The sequence below is a fragment of the Coregonus clupeaformis genome, chromosome 20 (genome assembly GCF_020615455.1).
Source record: "Coregonus clupeaformis isolate EN_2021a chromosome 20, ASM2061545v1, whole genome shotgun sequence".
NCBI lineage: Eukaryota > Metazoa > Chordata > Actinopteri > Salmoniformes > Salmonidae > Coregonus > Coregonus clupeaformis.
Window position 1 is genome coordinate 21,919,067 of NC_059211.1, and position 20,000 is coordinate 21,939,066.

A 20,000-nucleotide genomic window follows, 5' to 3' on the forward strand; every position below is an offset into this window, starting at 1 on the left:
TGAGACATGATAATACTATAGTAATGTAGACCCAGTACAGGCCAGAGGGTGAGACATGATAATACTATAGTAATGTAGACCTGAGAACAGACTCAGACAAACACAGACAGAAATAGACGGGAGAAATTGGCAGACACATACAGTTGAAGTCGGAAGTTTACATACACTTAGGTTGGAGTCATTAAAACTTGTTTTTCAACCACTACACACATTTCTTGTTAACAAACTATAGTTTTGGCAAGTCGGTTAGGACATCGACTTTGTGCATGACACAAGTAATTTTTCCAACAATTATTTACAGACAGATTATTTCACTTATAATTCAGGGTATCACAATTCCAGTGGGTCAGAAGTTTACATACACTAAGTTGACTGTGCCTTTAAACAGCTTGGAAAATTCCTGAAAATGATGTCATGGCTTTAGAAGCTTCTGATAGGCTAATTGACATCATTTGAGTCAATTGGAGGTGTACCTGTGGATGTATTTCAAGGCCTACCTTCAAACTCAGTGCCTCTTTGCTTGACATCATGGGAAAATCAATTGTAGACCTCCACAAGTCTGGTTCATTCTTGGGAGCAATTTCCAAACACCTGAAGGTACCACGTTCATCTGTACGAACAATAGTATGCAAGTATAAACACTATGGGACCACGCAGCTGTCATACCGCTCAGGAAGGAGACGCGTTCTGTCTCCTAAAGATGAACGTACTTTGGTGCGAAAAGTGCAAATCAATCCCAGAACAACAGCAAAGGACCTTGTGAAGATGCTGGAGGAAACAGGTACAAAAGTATATATATCCACAGTAAAACGAGTCCTATATCGACATAACCTGAAAGGCCGCTCAGCAAGGAAGAAGCCACTGCTCCAAAACCACCATAAAAAAGCCTACGGTTTGCAACTGCACATGGGGACAAAGATCGTACTTTTTGGAGAAATGTCCTCTGGTCTGATGAAACAAAAATAGAACTGTTTGGCCATAATGATCATCGTTATGTTTGTAGGAAAAAGGGGGGCCTTGCAAGCCGAAGAACACCATCCCAACCGTGAAGCACGGGGGTGGCAGCATCATGCTGTGGGGGTGCTTTGCTGCAGGAGGGACTGGTGCACTTCACAAAATAGATGGCATCATGAGGAAGGAAAATTATGTGGATGTATTGAAGCAACATCTCAAGACATCAGTCAGGAAGTTAAAGCTTGGTCGTAAATGGGTCTTCCAAATGGACAATGACCCCAAGCATACTTCCAAAGTTGTGGCAAAATGGCTTAAGGACAACAAAGTCAAGGTATTGGAGTGGCCATCACAAAGCCCTGACCTCAATCCTATAGAAAAGGTGTGGGCAGAACTGAAAAAGCGTGTTCGAGCAAGGAGACCTACATACCTGACTCAGTTACACCAGCTCTGTCAGGAGGAATGGGCCAAAATTCACCCAAATTATTGTGGGAAGCTTGTGGAAGGCTACCCGAAACGTTTCACCCAAGTTAAACAATTTAAAGGCAATGCTACCAAATACTAATTGAGTGTATGTAAACTTCTGACCCACTGGTAATGTGATGAAAGAAATAAAAGCTGAAATAAATCATTCTCTCTACTATTATTCTGACATTTCACATTCTTAAAATAAAGTAGTGATCCTAACTGACCTAAGACAGGGAATTTTTACTAGGATTAAATGTCAGGAATTGTGAAAAACTGAGTTTAAATGTATTTGGCTGAGGTGTATGTAAACTTCTGACTTCAAATGTACATGTTGTAGTGTTGTACTGACTTCCTTCCTTCTTGTAAAATAGACTCTGTGTCTCAATAGGACTTTCCTGGTTAAATACAGGTTCAATCAAAATAAGGACATAGAGAATAAGCGAAAGCCCACTCATGGAGCCTGATGTGAGTGTGATCTGTGCTGTGAGTGTGCTGTGTCCTCCAGTGTGCTGTGTCCTCCAGGGTAGAGAAGGTCACAGCTCTGGTAAACAGGTTACACACAATTGATGGGGTTATCTACTCTGATGTCATGGCAACAGAACCCTCTATGGGTGGGGAATGAGTTGAGAGTGGGCCTCCCTGGCAGCAGTGAAAACATTGCACATACACACACACACACACACAGACACACACACACACACAGAGAGAGAGAGAGAGAGAGAGAGAGAGAGCTTAATGACACGGAGTGAGGTGAGTGTGTTCCATTTCAGAAGAACTAAAGGAAAGTAAAACTATCTGAAACTACCTGACAGTAAAACTATCTGAAACTACCTGACAGTAAAACTATCTGAAACTACCTGACAGTAAAGGCGTTGATTTCAGTCCAACTACAAGACAGGGCTCATAACAAGGGGTTCTGTGATACCCGCCTCATGCTTCTCCCTTCACCACGGATGAGTTAGAGATTGGACACGGCATGCTGATATTCGATTGGTCTATGGTATCTCAGCTCAGGTCAAGTCTCTCACCTCTGTGTGTGGTCTGTTTGCTCTGCATATCATTACCCTTTAGTGTGTGTGGTCTGTTCACACTTGTTTCAGCCCTTCAGAGTCAGAGGGCTTTTAGAAGGGTTTGGTGATTGTCAGATCTGGCCCTGACCAGAGGTTCAACCTTGACCAGGCCTCATTAAACTTCCATTACCTACTTATTTTCTTTCTTTCTTTCTCTCTCTCTCTCTCTCTCTCTCTCTCTCTCTCTCTCTCTCTCTCTCTCTCTCTCTCTCTCTCTCTCTCCCTCCCTCCATCTCTTTCTCTCTCTTTCTCTGTGTCTATCTCCATCTCTATCTTTCTCTCTCGTTCTCTCTCTCTCTATGGTGTGTGAATATGGCAGTTATCCTCATCATGCTAGCTGGAGGTAATACACGGTTGGGGCAGTAGAGGAGTCTGCTGGCTGGCTGGCTGGCTGGCTGGCTGGCTAGCTGGCTGGCTGGCTGGCTGGCTGGCTGGCTGGCTGGCTGGCTGGCTGCTGCTGTGTATGTAGTGGATGGCTGTAGCCCCCATGCTGTTGGTTAAGTGTACTTTTTTTAAAGGATTTTATTCAGATCCCCATTAGCTGTTGCTGAAGCAGCAGCTACTCTTCCTGGGGTCCACTGTACTGATGTGGAGTTAGTTATTTATTTGCACATAGAGGAGTTAGTAAGTATATAAGTGGCTTTCCACTAAATACTTAAACAGAAAAGAGTGGAAGGGGCTTGGCACTATCGCGTGTGGAAGATTCTGGGACTGAATGGGGAGTTGTAAAGTACAGCTTGATCCCGATCCCGTCTCAGAACAGACCCGAGCGGAGCAGAACAGAACCGGGTGGAGCAGAACAGACTGGAGCGGAGCGGAAAAGATCCGAATAGAACGGAGCAGAACAGAGTAGAATAGAGCGGAGCAGAACAGAGCAGAGCAGAGCAGGAGTGTGTTTGCAGCGATGTGATCCATGATGAATGGTGGAGGTTTTGTTTGATCATGGCAAATGTGACGCAAATAATGGTGATCTGTGATAATGGAACTACGCAGGGGGGAGGGGAGTGGGATGAGAGAGAGAGAGAGAGAGAGAGAGAGAGAGAGAGAGAGAGAGAGAGAGAGAGAGAGAGAGGCGGTCAATGATACAATGGTGAGAGAAAGAGCAGTAGAGGTAATATTGATTACGTGAGTCAGTGAGGTTAGATCAGGACCGCTGTGTGTGTACGGGTGTGTCGTGGGACAGGTAGCTTTGTGTCGTGGGACAGGTAAATGTGTGTCGTGGGACAGGAGGCTGTGTGTCGTGGGACAGGTATGTGTGATGGGACAAGTAAATGTGTGTCATGGGACAAGAGGCTGTGTGTCGTGGGACAGGTAAATGTGTGTTGTGGGACAGGTAGCTGGCTGTAGTGGGACAGGTCACTGTGTGTAGTGGGACAGGAGGCTGTGTGTTGTGGGACAGGAGGATGGCTGTCGTGGGACAGGAGACTGTGTGTCGTGGGACAGGTAAATGTGTGTTGTGGGACAGGTAGCTGGCTGTAGTGGGACAGGTCACTGTGTGTCTTGGGACAGGAGGCTGTGTGTCGTGGGACAGGTATATGTGTGTCGTGGGACAGGTCGCTGTGTGTCGTGACTCCTATCCCTCCCACAGGGTGTCTAGGTGTGACAGGCTTTTTTGGTGACTGCTAAATCTGTTCCCTTCCCTTGAGTGGCACCTCCTGTCCACTCAGAGATGAGTGTGCTCCATGGTGCTCTTCTCTGCCCCAGTCTGTGTGTGTGTGTGTGTGTGTGTCCTGGTCTCACAGTGTTGTGGCCAGATCACTGATTCTCAGCAGTACTTCCTGAGTCTGCCGTTCTCCACTTCCTGCCAACACTATGGGGAGGAACAGACACACACCTCTTTCTAATGGTATGGGCATGACAGGACAGGGCATGACAGGACAGGGCATGACAGGACAGGGTAGGGCATGACAGGACAGGACAGGGCATGACAAGACAGGGCATGACAGGATAGGGCATGACAGGATAGGGCATGACAGGGCATGACAGGACAGGGCATGACAGGACAGGGTAGGGCATGACGGGACAGGGCATGACAGGATAGGGCATGACAGGGCATGACAGGACAGGGCTTGACAGGACAGGGCATGACAGGACAGGGCATGACAGGACAGTGCATGACAGGACAGGGTAGGGCATGACAGGACAGGGCATGACAGGACAGGGCATGACAGGACAGGGTAGGACAGGACAGTGCATGACAGGACAGGGCATGACAGGACAAGGCAGGACAGGACAGGGCATGACAGGACAGGGCATGACAGGACAGGGCATGACAGGACAGGGCATGACAGGACAGGGTAGAGCATGACAGGACATGGCATGACAGGACAGGGCATGACAGGACAGGGTAGGACAGGACAGGGCATGACATGACAGGACAGGGTAGGACAGGACAGGACAGGGCATGACATGATAGGGCATGACAGGACAGGGCATGACAGGACAGGGTAGGACAGGACAGGGTAGGACAGGGCATGACAGGACAGGGTAGGACAGGACAGGGTAGGACAGGGCATGACAGGACAGGGCATGACAGGACAGGGCATGACAGGACAGGGCATGACATGACAGGACAGGGCATGACAGGACAGGGCATGACAGTACAGGGCATGACAGGACAGGGTAGGACAGGACAGGACAGGGCATGACATGATAGGGCATGACAGGACAGGGCATGACAGGACAGGGTAGGACAGGACAGGGTAGGACAGGACAGGGCATGCCAGGGCATGACAGGACAGGGCATGACAGGACAGGGCATGACAGGACAGGGCATGACAGGACAGGGTAGGGCATGACAGGACAGGACAGGGCATGACAGGACAGGGCATGACAGGACAGGGCATGACAGGACAGGGCATGACAGGACAGGGTAGGACAGGACAGGGCATGACAGGACAGGGCATGACAGGGCATGACAGGATAGGGCATGACAGGACAGGGCATGACAGGGCATGACAGGACAGGGTAGGACAGGACAGGGCATGACATGACAGGACAGGGCATGACAGGACAGGGCATGACAGGACAGGGCATGACAGGACAGGGTAGGACAGGACAGAGCATGACAGGACAGGGCAGGACAGGACAGGGCATGACAGGACAGGGCATGACAGGACAGGGTAGGACAGGACAGGGTGGGACAGGACAGGGCATGACAGGACAGGGCATGACAGTACAGGGCATGACAGGATAGGGCATGACAGGGCATGACAGGACAGGGCATGACCGGACAGGGTAGGGCAGGACAGGGCATGACAGGACAGGGCAGGACAGGACAGGACAGGGCATGACAGGACAGGGCATGACAGGACAGGGCATGACAGGATAGGGCATGACAGGACAGGGCATGACAGGACAGGGCATGACAGGACAGGGTAGGGCATGACAGGACAGGACAGGGCATGACAGGACAGGGCATGACAGGACAGGACAGGGAAGGACAGGACAGGGCATGACAGGACAGGACAGGGCATGACAGGACAGGGTAGGACAGGACAGGGCATGACAGGACAGGACAGGGCATGACAGGACAGGGCATGACAGGACAGGGCATGACAGGATAGGGCATGACAGGAGAGGACATGACAGGATAGGGCATGACAGGATAGGGCATGACAGGAGGAAGGGAGGAGGAAGAAGAGGTGTAAGAGAGACAGAGAGTAAAAGGTGAAGGGAAAGAGATGGAGGGAAAGGTGGAGAGGAGCTGGAACAAAAGGAGGGGAAGAGTAAGAGATGAAGTGAACGAGGGAGGAAGAGATGAAGTGAACGAGGGAGGAAGAGATGAAGTGAACGAGGGAGGAAGAGATGAAGTGAACGAGGGAGGAAGAGATGAAGTGAACGAGGGAGGAAGAGATGAAGTGAACGAGGGAGGAAGAGATGAAGTGAACGAGGGTGGAAGAGATGAAGTGAACGAGGGAAGAAGAGATGAAGTGAACGAGGGAGGAAGAGATGAAGTGAAAGAGAGAGTAAGAGATGAAGTGAACGAGGGAGGAAGAGATTAAGTGAACGAGGGAGGAAGAGATGAAGTGAACGAGGGAGGAAGAGATGAAGTGAACGAGGGAGGAAGAGATGGAGGGAAAGAAGGAGGAAGAGATGGAGGGAAAGAGATGAAGGAATGCTAGTTTGAAGGAAGGGAGGAGTAGGGGCTTCTTGTGGTCAGTCTTGGACAGTGTCCTGGGCTCCTCTCAGAGGTGTGTGCCTGGAACCAGAGCAATTAGACTGCAGCACAGCACCGTGACCAGGCACAGCACCGTGACCAGGCACAGCACCGTGACCAGGCACAGCACCGTGACCAGGCACAGCACCGTGACCAGGCACAGCACCGTGACCAGGCACAGCACCGGGACCAGGCACAGCACCGGGACCAGGCACAGCACCGTGACCAGGCACAGCACCGTGACCAGGCACAGCACCGTGACCAGGCACAGCACCGTGACCAGGCACAGCACCGGGACCAGGCACAGCACCGGGACCAGGCACAGCACCGTGACCAGGCACAGCACCGGGACCAGGCACCAGGGCTTCCGTTAGCCGGTAATAGCCGGCTTTTGGACCCAAACAAATTTGAAAAGCCGATAAATAAAATTGTCGCCTGCCAATTGTCCGGGAAAAGAAGAAAGAAATCCCATTGAGAAATAATATTTATTAGCCTCTTTATTGATGGAAATACATTTGACTGGTCATGCTTATCAGTCTGTAGGTGAATTTGCATAATTTAGTGGAATTAAATTGGTGCGTGTGTACAGTATATTCGTTAAGTATCTTTATTTATCACACACACAGCAAACAGATACAGAGCCTTTGAGAGGAAAATCTGTCAGACAGCGTGAGAGCTGCTCCTACTGCATCTCAGACAGTAAACACAGACAACGGAAGACAGGCTTCATCAGCACGTCACACACCACTCTGCAATGAGCTGGAGGCAGTGTGCATTTTCAAAATCATATACTTCATTGTTTGAAACCTGAATGTTTGGATACAAATTATGAGGCGTGTCTTACCTTGCATAAAAGTAGCCTAGCCAAAATCAGACCATATCCACTTGGAGGCTATTTATTTTATATTGGCTTTCTTTCATTGTCCAGTAGCCAAAGACTCTAGTCATATTAGCAACCCAGGCTAGTTGTTGCATATTAGGTCTCCCCTCTTTCTACATTTCTAACTGATATTTTCGCTTACATGTGCAGTGTGCTTTTGACAATGGTATTTTCCCGCTAATTGCATTATGGAACGGACATTCACACGTAGCCTACTGCCTTGTACCCATTAAAGTGCTCATAATGTGAAGAAATAATAGTTGCTCAACATTTTTTAACTAAATGTTCTGATCTGTTGCAACAGACTCTTTCCTTCATGTTTTTTTTTATGTAACCAAGGTCTACTGGTCCTCTGTAGCTCAATTGGTAGAGCATGGCGCTTGTAACGCCAGGGTAGTGGGTTCGATCCCCGGGACCACCCATACGTAAAAATGTATGCACACATGACTGTAAGTCGCTTTGGATAAAAGCGTCTGCAAAATGGTATATTATTATTATTATTACTGGTTGTATGAATTTGGGATCTGTCCTCCCACAACTGTCCCAGAGTCTGTTTGGTATTGGCTGTTTCTTTGTCGACCAGCTGACCAATAGGGCGATAGTAGACTGACATAGGCTAGTGATTTTGGGGAGAGTGGGATATGCTACAGTCCTCCTATAGTCCTCCTATAGTCCTCCTATAGTCCTGCTATAGTCCTGCTATAGTCCTGCTATAGTCCCTTTATAGTCCTGCTATAGTCCTGTTATAGTCCTGTTATAATCCTGTTATAGTCCTGCTATAGTCCTGCTATAGTCCTGCTATAGTCCTGTTATAGTCCTGCTATAGTCCTGTTATAGTCCTGCTACAGTCCTGCTACAGTCCTGTTATAGTCCTGTTATAGTCCTGCTACAGTCCTGCTACAGTCCTGTTATAGTCCTGTTATAGTCCTGCTATAGTCCTGCTATAGTCCTGTTATAGTCCTGTTATAGTCCTGCTATAGTCCTGCTATAGTCCTGTTATAGTCCTGCTATAGTCCTGCTATAGTCCTGCTATAGTCCTGTTATAGTCCTGCTATAGTCCTGCTATAGTCCTGCTATAGTCCTGCTATAGTCCTGCTATAGTCCTGTTATAGTCCTCCTATAGTCCTGTTATAGTCCTGTTATAGTCCTGTTATAGTCCTGCTATAGTCCTGCTATAGTCCTGCTATAGTCCTGTTATAGTCCTGTTATAGTCCTGCTATAGTCCTGCTATAGTTACTTAGTCTGGTACAGAGAACAGCACTGCACAGGTCATGCCTTATGATCCACACACAGAGACTTGTTCAGTGGCCCAGCTGAAGCAGCTGTCTCTCAATGTGCTTAATGCAGTGTGTGGGTCTGACCGGCCTGCCGTGCTCAGTCAGGGGAACCAACAATACACTTCCTACATAGCGGATGTGTCCCAATCTAAAGGCAGCATCCTTGTTGATTGGGACACAGCAATTACCTCTCATTCTGGCTTCCCTTCAGACACATTGAAATGAGATGAATGGACACACTGTTAGATGTTACTGTTTACCAAAGTCATCTTTCTAATAAAAGGACAATAATTTGACCTTTAACTGGGTCGTATTCAAGATCCACTGTTGTTAGAAGTTGGTAGTGTCAGTCAGTTAATCAGACAGTCAGTTAGTCAGACAGTCAGTTAGTCAGACAGTCAGTTAGTCAGACAGTCAGTTAGTCAGACAGTCTGTTAGTCAGACAGTCAGTTAGTCAGACAGTCTGTTAGTCAGACAGTCAGTTAGTCAGACAGTCAGTTAGTCAGACAGTCTGTTAGTCAGACAGTCAGTTAGTCAGACAGTCTGTTAGTCAGACAGTCTGTTAGTCAGACAGTCTGTTAGTCAGACAGTCAGTTAGTCAGTTAGTCAGACAGTCAGTTAGTCAGACAGTCTGTTAGTCAGACAGTCAGTTAATCAGACAGTCAGTTAGTCAGACAGTCTGTTAGTCAGACAGTCTGTTAGTCAGACAGTCTGTTAGTCAGACAGTCAGTTAGTCAGACAGTCAGTTAGTCAGACAGTCAGTTAATCAGACAGTCAGTTAGTCAGACAGTCTGTTAGTCAGACAGTCTGTTAGTCAGACAGTCAGTTAGTCAGACAGTCTGTTAGTCAGACAGTCTGTTAGTCAGACAGTCAGTTAGTCAGACAGTCAGTTAGTCAGACAGTCAGTTAGTCAGACAGTCAGTTAGTCAGACAGTCTGTTAGTCAGACAGTCTGTTAGTCAGACAGTCAGTTAGTCAGTTAGTCAGTTAGTCAGACAGTCAGTTAGTCAGACAGTCAGTTAGTCAGACAGTCAGTTAGTCAGACAGTCAGTTAGTCAGACAGTCAGTTAGTCAGACAGTCTGTTAGTCAGACAGTCTGTTAGTCAGACAGTCTGTTAGTCAGACAGTCTGTTAGTCAGACAGTCAGTTAGTCGGATAGTCAGACAGTCAGTTAGTCAGACAGTCAGTGTGTGTGTGTGTTGGCGTGTGTGTTAGCGCCCTAAGGGGATGACTGCAGTATTAGTCAGTGTTATGTACTCTGCACTGGAAGAGCTTAAAAACAGACAGGAAGACAGACAGGCTGAGGTGAGTGATCTGTCTGCCTGCTCAAGGCCTTGTTGGTTCAATGTTTGCTACCTCTTAGTTGATTTAGTTGTACATTTGAGAGTATGCTGATATACTGTCCTAGATGGGGTTGCATTCTCTGTCTCTTAGGCTCTGTTTGAACACTAGAAATGATGCCGTTCTACTTTCTTCTAATGTCATTAATGTTATACTATACATCATTAATGTTATACTATACATCATTAATGTTATACTATACATCATTAATGAGAAGCAGAGCTACAGCACTAACGGAAATGGTTTGGATGTGAAACTGAATGATGATTGATGGGGAAGAGGAAACTGGAGTCCTGAGAACCAATCAATGAGATCCTTTTACATGAGGAGTGCAGGCAAACAGTAGTTAAAGGGATACATCCTGGCTAGAATTAGCATTGATAATAACCCTAAAGCAATGGCATTCAATGTCACTCTCTTCACATCGTCTAAATTGCAGGACAAAATCATCAACTCATAGTTACTTCGCCTGTCGCTTTCACCAAATGTCAGACATTATTCTGTATGTCAGCGACCCATAGTTGGCAGCAAAGGGGGAGAAGACATTAGCATTTCCCCCTCGAGCTTTTTCACATTCTGGCTAAAAGGGAACGTTTCAGCCATGTTAGCAATCAGCCAGTCGGTCTCCCCTGCAGAAGACAGTCCCAGCCCCAGCTCCAGCCCCAGCTCCAGCCCCATCTCCAGCCCCAGCCCCAGCTCCAGCCCCAGCCCCAGCCCCGGCCCCAGCCCCAGCTCCAGCCCCAGCCCCAGCCCCAGCCCCAGCCCTAGCCCCAGCCCCAGCCCCAGCCCCAGCCCCAGCCCCAGCTCCAGCCCCAGCTTCAGCCCCAGCTTCAGCCCCAGCTCCAGCCCCAGCCCCAGCTCCAGCTCCAGCCCCAGCCCCAGCCCCAGCCCCAGCCCTAGCCCCAGCCCCAGCCCCAGCCCCAGCTCCAGCTTCAGCCGGCCCAAAATAGCTCAAGAGAGAATAGGTGTCCGAAAAACCAGAAGTGGTTCTTAGCGATTACAATTGATTTCATCATTATATCATGATGAGTTGGCATCAGTGTAGCTGAGACATTATTGTTTGTAAGACAAACAGTTTGTGGAGTGAAGGCTTTCCCCCAGAGAGTAATATAACTGCTGCAAGGTCTTGTTTAAGATCTGAGCTTGCCAGAGCTGGCCATTCATCCAATTGGGCAACATTTCCCTCACGGAAATCAACATTGAACTGTGCAAAAAATACTATAAAACTCACTATACGTTGCAGCATGATTTATGCAGTAGCTTTTCTGTAACAATGTCCATGAGAGGGAGATTTTCGATTGTCTGCTAGTTTGTGTGGTTTGTATACAAGGAGGGTAATGGAACCACAGCATATTATCAATAAAATAATTGATCCAATCTATTGATTGCTTGACCTGGAAGACATAGCAAATGTATGAGTTGTTTCATCTGGAAGCCTTCAGTCTCATCCTTGTTGATGTGTGGTGGGGAAAGACTTGAAACCCCTACTAGAGTACTATTCATTAGTATTAGCCTCTTAACCTTCTCTCTCTCTCTCTCTCTCTCTCTCTCTTTCTCTCTCGCCCTCTCTCTCTTGCCCTCGCTTTCTCTCTCGCACTCTCTCTCTTTCTCTCTCCCTCCCTCTCCCCCTCTCTCCTCTTTCACCTTCTCCCCCTTTCTCTCTCTTTCTCTCGCTGACTGTAATCTGAGTAGGATTAGCTCTCCCATCTCTATCCCACTGCCTGCAGTCCAACCCCTACGCACTGCAGAACACACACACACACACACACACACACACACACACACACACACACACACACACACACACACACACACACAGACACACACACACACAACATACACTGACACACACACACAAACACACACAACATACACAGACACACACCCACACCCCTACACACACACACACACACACACACACACACACAACATACACAGACACACACATTCTCATTTATAGCTGGCCTCCTCCACCTCCTAAGGCTCTCTCCAGCGTCTATACCTGCACACACAGTGCAGATTCAGCATTTATATATGTGGATATACGGTTCATTGGTACCTTTTCCCTTTTCTGCCAACTCTGCTTGTGTGAAATGCGAATCACTACATCTACTGTTTAGTAGCTAATCTAGTGGAACTAAACTTGATTAATTGAGCTGATGCCTGGGTGATGGCTTTCTCGAAAACGGTTTTAGTTACACCCAGTGAAAACTCCAAGAAAAATCCTATTTATTAGCACGCCACGAACCCAGTTAACACTTGTTTCAGCCCAGGGAGAGGGGCAGTAAGGTCAGGAGGAGCCAGGACCACAGCCACAGATATGGTATGTCGTTCTGTTTCTGGCCAGAACTATCCCTTTCCATGACTATTCACTCCAGTAAAATGCCATGATTGTCCAACAGAACATCATTTGCAACACTTACAATAGAGTTCCACCTCAAAAAGCACCAGGAAGAGGATTTTGACACCCCACCGTCTCAGATTGTTCTGAAATCTTTATGTTTGTTAGAAACAGATAATATTAACATTCCTACAACATTCTTTTGTTGAAATATAATTTTATCTCTGAGAAATTAAGCTAATTGATTGCACCCAAATTGGCCATTAAAATGTATAGGTTTCATATGATATTTAATAAATATAGTACCTAACATCCGATTTGGACGAAACTTTTTTCTAAAAATGAGTTAGACATGAGGAATCCAAAGAAACGGTCAAAAGTCATCCACACCCCACGCCAATCCCACCCCAACAATGAGTATATAGTATCAGTTCTCTATGTCTGACAAGTAATATGGAGCTACGGCTCGGAGTATTGTTTCTTCATCCTATGTTATGTATTCTCAGTGATTTTTTATTTTTTTCCCCTGTTCAGAGAGGGATAGTTCACCTGAATTACAAAATGATATGTTGGTTTAGTCTATGGACAAGGTATGACAGCAATTTATGCGTTGATGTTGCCAACTTTTTAGCATTTGTGGCACAAATCCAAAGCAAGTCAATGGTACCTACAGTGGGGGTAAAAAAGTATTTAGTCAGCCACCAATTGTGCAAGTTCTCCCACTTAAAAAGATGAGAGAGGCCTGTAATTTTCATCATAGGTACACGTCAACTATGACAGACAAATTGAGAGAGAAAAAATCCAGAAAATCACATTGTAGGATTTTTAATGAATTTATTTGCAAATTATGGTGGAAAATAAGTATTTGGTCACCTACAAACAAGCAAGATTTCTGGCTCTCACAGACCTGTAACTTCTTCTTTAAGAGGCTCCTCTGTCCTCCACTCGTTACCTGTATTAATGGCACCTGTTTGAACTTGTTATCAGTATAAAAGACACCTGTCCACAACCTCAAACAGTCACACTCCAAACTCCACTATGGCCAAGACCAAAGAGCTGTCAAAGGACACCAGAAACAAAATTGTAGACCTGCACCAGGCTGGGAAGACTGAATATGCAATAGTTAAGCAGCTTGGTTTGAAGAAATCAACTGTGGGAGCAATTATTAGGAAATGGAAGACATACAAGACCACTGATAATCTCCCTCGATCTGGGGCTCCACGCAAGATCTCACCCCGTGAGGTCAAAATGATCACAAGAACGGTGAGCAAAAATCCCAGAACCACACGGGGGGACCTAGTGAATGACCTGCAGTGTGCTGGGACCAAAGTAACAAAGCCTACCATCAGTAACACACTACGCCGCCAGGGACTCAAATCCTGCAGTGCCAGACGTGTCCCCCTGCTTAAGCCAGTACATGTCCAGGCCCGTCTGAAGTTTGCTAGAGTGCATTTGGATGATCCAGAAGAGGATTGGGAGAATGTCATATGGTCAGAGGAAACCAAAATAGAACTTTTTGGTAAAAACTCAACTCGTCGTGTTTGGAGGACAAAGAATGCTGAGTTGCATCCAAAGAACACCATACCTACTGTGAAGCATGGGGGTGGAAACATCATGCTTTGGGGCTGTTTTTCTGCAAAGGGACCAGGACGACTGATCCGTGTAAAGGAAAGAATGAATGGGGCCATGTATCGTGAGATTTTGAGTGAAAACCTCCTTCCATCAGCAAGGGCATTGAAGATGAAACGTGGCTGGGTCTTTCAGCATGACAATGATCCCAAACACACCGCCCGGGCAACGAAGGAGTGGCTTCGTAAGAAGCATTTCAAGGTCCTGGAGTGGCCTAGCCAGTCTCCAGATCTCAACCCCATATAAAATCTTTGAAGGGAGTTGAAAGTCCGTGTTGCCCAGCGACAGCCCCAAAACATCACTGCTCTAGAGGAGATCTGCATGGAGGAATGGGCCAAAATACCAGCAACACGGTGTGTGAAAACCTTGTGAAGACTTACAGAAAACGTTTGACCTGTGTCATTGCCAACAAAGGGTATATAACAAAGTATTGAGAAACTTTTGTTATTGACCAAATACTTATTTTCCACCATAATTTGCAAATAAATTCCTACAATGTGATTTTCTGGATTTTTTTTTCTCATTTTGTCTGTCATAGTTGACGTGTACCTATGATGAAAATTACAGGCCTCTCTCATCTTTTTAAGTGGGAGGACTTGCAGAATTGGTGGCTGACTAAATACTTTTTTTCCCCACTGTATATGTGACCCGTTTCAAGAAGCTAGGTGTATGTCGCACGTCACTACTTCACATGAGGCATTTAAACGTCATTTTTTTTATGTTTGATCAAAATGCGTTTTTTGGCAGAAATGCCTTCTGGAACATGTGAACTTTCATGTGCCTTAATAACAAACTTGTATGCCATCTGTAAATACGAATACAATTGTTAAATTACGAGCCTAGTTAAAGTAACCTTCGAGCTAGCCATGATTGTCTGAGATAATGGATGGGCCGAGAGATGAGTTCGGATTGGTCTGCCATGTAGCATGCTTCTGTCTATAACATGAGCTGCTCAGTATGTGTGGATAATCATTTCTTACGCGGCTTTTTTCTAAAGAAATCATGAAGAACTGAAAAAGTGTTGCATTGCTGCCCTGAAGTTAATAGCGCTATCGACAAAGATCAGTGGGAAACAGTTGTGATTGACTACTTTCTGGAGGACGATCGTGCCATGGCTTGTTGAAATGACATGGAACGACCCAACACTAACACAATAATACTGTCCTCACCAGCCAGTTATCTATAGCCTTGCTCAGGTTATAGATCTCCCTGTTTCTGAGTTCTACCTTGAGATGTGCCTAACTGCCTGTTGTGTTGGATGCTACAGTAGTGGAAGACATGTCTCCCTCTATCTAACTGCCTGTTGTGTTGGATGCTACAGTAGTGGAAGACATGTCTCCCTCTATCTAACTGCCTATTGTGTTGGATGCTACAGTACTGGAAGACATGTCTCCCTCTATCTAACTGCCTATTGTGTTGGATGCTACAGTACTGGAAGACATGTCTCTCTCTCTGCCCCTGATGGATGACTGTATGTATTCCAGCAGTCTGTTGATTTTCTCTCAGAGGGCAGCTTTATGGTTATATACAGTATCATTGCTTCCCTGCTATAGAAGCCTGTATAGGAGTGTGTGTGTTTGTGTGTGTGTGTGTGTGTGTGTGTGTGTGTGTGTGTGTGTGTGTGTGTGTGTGTGTGTGTGTGTGTGTGTGTGTGTGTGTGTGTGTGTGTGTGTGTGTGTGTGTGTGTGTGTGTGTTTGTGTGTGTGTGTGCAGGACTGTGCAGGAGCTGGGAGGTGTATTATCAGCCTGGTAGACATTAGTCTGAGTCACTGGCTGTCGCCACCTCTCCTCTCCTCTCCCGGGGCAGAGCCCAGGGGGCTGTCACTAGGCTTGGGCGGTATACCATGTATGAAAAAGCAAGGTATTTTTTGCAAAAATGATGCATGGACATCATATTTCTGATGTTTATCATAGAAAGAACATTTATGTTCATTTCCTAATGTTTTGCTTTAAGTGAATCTTGAATTTTACCAGAGAAAAGTAGGTTGGCTACACCGAGAAAAGTACCCGAGAAAAGCTGTTTACTGATAGAATGCCTGTTGGTGAATTCTCATCCGAATGGATAAGTGCAACTGAAGCACAAAATTAGTCTGATGCCGAGCAGAAATTACAATAAGAAGCATTTTAGATCTGTGTTTACGAAACGCAGCAAGAGATTTCTTATGCGTTTTATCTTTTTTTCCTTCGTAAAAAATTACACGAATTCTGCGTTAACGCGACCCCTAAGTTTAACTTTCTATCTAAGTAAGTGGCTGAATTAATAAGGTGACGGGGCATCGTGTTGTGTTAGCTTTCTGCCGTGTTGAGAAGTCAAAACCCTTGATTTCCTTGCGTTGTTTCTCCTCTTCGTTTTCAGCCCGTCTGCTCCTCCCCCCTCTTCTCCGAGCGGAACAGGCAGGCCTGTTGCCCTAGCAACACCAGACTCCACATAGATACAGGTGTAGGAAAGCTGCTTCAGAGCCAGTACTGTTCTTCCTTTAGATGAGCTGCTGCTCCAGAGCCAGTACTGTTCTTCCTTTAGATGAGCTGCTGCTCCAGAGCCAGTACTGTTCTTCCTTTAGATGAGCTGCTGCTCCAGAGCCAGTACTGTTCTTCCTTTAGATGAGCTGCTGCTCCAGAGCCAGTACTGTTCTTCCTTTAGATGAGCTGCTGCTCCAGAGCCAGTACTGTTCTTCCTATGGACAAGCTGCTGCTCCAGAGCCAGTACTGTTCTTCCTTTAGATAAGCTGCTGCTTCAGAGCCAGTACTGTTCTTCCTTTAGATGAGCTGCTGCTCCAGAGCCAGTACTGTTCTTCCTTTAGATGAGCTGCTGCTCCAGAGCCAGTACTGTTCTTCCTTTAGATGAGCTGCTGCTCCAGAGCCAGTACTGTTCTTCCTTTAGATAAGCATGCGTCAAAACTTTGTTCATTTGCACAATGTCTCTCATTCACATTCACTTGTAAATGTCCAAACTCACCTAAAATGACATTCGGTAGCTCCTACCTGTATACACTACCGTTCAAAAGTTTGGGGTCACTTAGAAAATTGGTTTAGAAAGAAAAGCAATTTTTTTGTCCATTAAAATAACATCAAATTGATCAGAAATACAGTGTAGACATTGTTAATGTTGTAAATGGCTATTGTAGCTAATTTTTAGTGGAATATCTACATAGGCGTACAGAGGCCCATTATCAGCAACCATCAGTCCTGTGTTCCAATGGCAAGTTTTGTTTGCTAATCCAAGTTTATCATTTTAAAAGGCTAATTTATCATTAGAAAACCCTTTTGCAATTATGTTAGCACAGCTGAAAACTGTTGTGCTGATTAAAGAAGCAATAAAACTGGCCTTCTTGAGACTAGTTGAGTATCTGGAGTATCAGCAATTGTGGGTTCGATCACAGGCTCAAAATGGCCAGAAACAAAGAACTTTCTTCTGAAACTCGTCAGTCTATTCTTGTTCTGAGAAATGAAGGCTATTCCATGCGAGAAATTGCCAAGAAACTGAAGATCTCGTACAACGCTGTGTACTACTCCCTTCACAGAACAGCGCAAACTGGCTCTAATCAGAATAGAAAGAGGAGTGGGAGGCCCCGGTGCACAACTGAGCAAGAGGACAAATACATTAGAGTGTCTAGTTTGAGAAACAGACGCCTCACAGGTACTCAACTGGCAGCTTCATTAAATAGTACCCGCAAAACACCAGTCTCAACGTCAACAGTGAAGAGGCGACTCAGGGATGCTGACCTTCTAGGCAGAGTTGCAAAGAAAAAGCCATATCTCAGACTGAGCAAAAGAACACAGACACTGGACTTTTTGTCTCTGCCTAGAAGGTCAGCATCCCGGAGTCGCCTCTTCACTGTTGACGTTGAGACTGATGTTAATGCTGTGTTAATGCTGTGTTAATGCTGTGTTAATACTGTGTTAATGCTGTGTTAATACTGTGTTAATGCTGTGTTAATGCTGTGTTAATACTGTGTTAATACTGTGTTAATACTGTGTTAATGCTGTGTTAATGCTGTGTTAATGCTGTGTTAATACTGTGTTAATGCTGTGTTAATGCTGTGTTAATGCTGTGTTAATACTGTGTTAATGCTGTGTTAATGCTGTGTTAATGCTGTGTTAATACTGTGTTAATGCTGTGTTAATGCTGTGTTAATACTGTGTTAATGCTGTGTTAATGCTGTGTTAATACTGTGTTAATACTGTGTTAATACTGTGTTAATACTGTGTTAATGCTGTGTTAATGCTGTGTTAATACTGTGTTAATACTGTGTTAATGCTGTGTTAATGCTGTGTTAATACTGTGTTAATGCTGTGTTAATACTGTGTTAATGCTGTGTTAATGCTGTGTTAATACTGTGTTAATGCTGTGTTAATACTGTGTTAATGCTGTGTTAATGCTGTGTTAATACTGTGTTAATACTGTGTTAATACTGTGTTAATGCTGTGTTAATACTGTGTTAATACTGTGTTAATGCTGTGTTAATGCTGTGTTAATGCTGTGTTAATGCTGTGTTAATGCTGTGTTAATGCTGTGTTAATGCTGTGTTAACACTGTGAATGACTGGCGCCTCAATACAGGCTCACTGGTGTGGTCTATAAGGGCTGTGTGTTATCACAGCTCTGCTGTTTCTCCTCAGCACCCAGTCTGACAGTGCTAACAAGCAGCGCTAGTGTCAAACTAAACCAAATGCAATACTCTCAATACTTAGAATGGAAATTCTCCTTACTTACACCCATGACTTGTATCACTATTGGGAACCATGTAATGTGATAGTGTTGACTGTAAGATGCAGCGTTGGCATATCAGTGTCAGCATTGGAGAGAGAGAAAACCATCTGTGTGTGTGGTGGAGGCTAACAGCATGGTGCCAGTGTACCGGGGCCAGTGTACCGGGGCCAGCGTGGGGCCAGTGTACCGGGGCCAGTGTACCGGGGCCAGTGTACCGGGGCCAGCGTGGGGCCAGTGTACCGGGGCCAGTGTACCGGGGCCAGCGTGGGGCCAGTGTACCGGGGCCAGTGTACCGGGGCCAGCGTGGGGCCAGTGTACCGGGGCCAGTGTACCGGGGCCAGCGTGGGGCCAGTGTACCGGGGCCAGTGTACCGGGGCCAGCGTGGGGCCAGTGTACCAGGGCCAGTGTACCGGGGCCAGCGTGGGGCCAGTGTACCGGGGCCAGATACAAACTGGGGCAGGGGCAGAGCTGGGCTCCGAACCAACCATTACCCTTCAACATAATTAAACATGGTGTGTGTGTGTTTTTTGTGTGTGTGTGTGTGTGTGTGTGTGTGTGTGTTTGTGTGTGTTATCGTGTGTGTGTGTGTGTGTGTCTTAGACTCAGTTAAGCGTGAGGGGTCTTCTCTGCATGTATGGGCTGGGGGAAAAGATTATGACCGTCTGAAAAATAGTATGGTCTAATAATAATATCGAGGCCTTTGGCAGCAGTGGTGTGTGGGTACTTGGCATTATACAGCTCAGGAAGCCTGTGTATATGTGTGTAAGCTACGTTACACAGAGCAGAAAGTGTGTGTGTGCGTGCATGTTGCGCCTGGCAGAGGGCTATGGCTGTCAGCCCTGAAGCAAGTTGCATTGAACAAGGGGGAGGGGTGAGCGCAGGAGCGATGGAGGAGGATGGAGAGAGGGTGTGGGGAGGGAGGGAGGGAGGGTGGGAGGGAGGGAGGGAGGAGTGGAGTGGGAGAAAAAGAGGAGGAGGGAGAGTGCTTTAGCATCTGTTGTGTTTCTGTTCTGGCTGAGACCAGCCGGAGGATAGACTGATCATAGTATCTCTACACACACACACACACACACACACACACACACACACAGGAGCCAACGTGGAGCAGACGCTAGAGAGAGCGCGTCATCACTACCACACACGCCGTCACTAACACACACACACACACACACACA

The 20,000-nt window shown here is 46.4% G+C and overlaps 1 protein-coding gene across 11 annotated transcripts in view; it reads left to right on the top strand.

The window, feature by feature from the left end:
- LOC121534111 (disks large homolog 1) overlaps window positions 1–20,000 on the top strand; it is a 253,752-nt gene that overhangs the window by 182,784 nt on the left and 50,968 nt on the right. Inside the window, exon 1 of one of the 11 annotated variants that reach the window (XM_041840584.2) lies at window positions 19,877–20,000. This exon is cut by the window's right edge and continues 83 nt beyond it. The exons of the other annotated variants lie outside the window; for them this stretch is intronic. The gene's annotated coding sequence lies outside the window, so the exon portion shown is untranslated. Of the gene's footprint in view, window positions 1–19,876 lie in introns of those variants that run through there. 11 annotated transcript variants of the gene reach the window in all.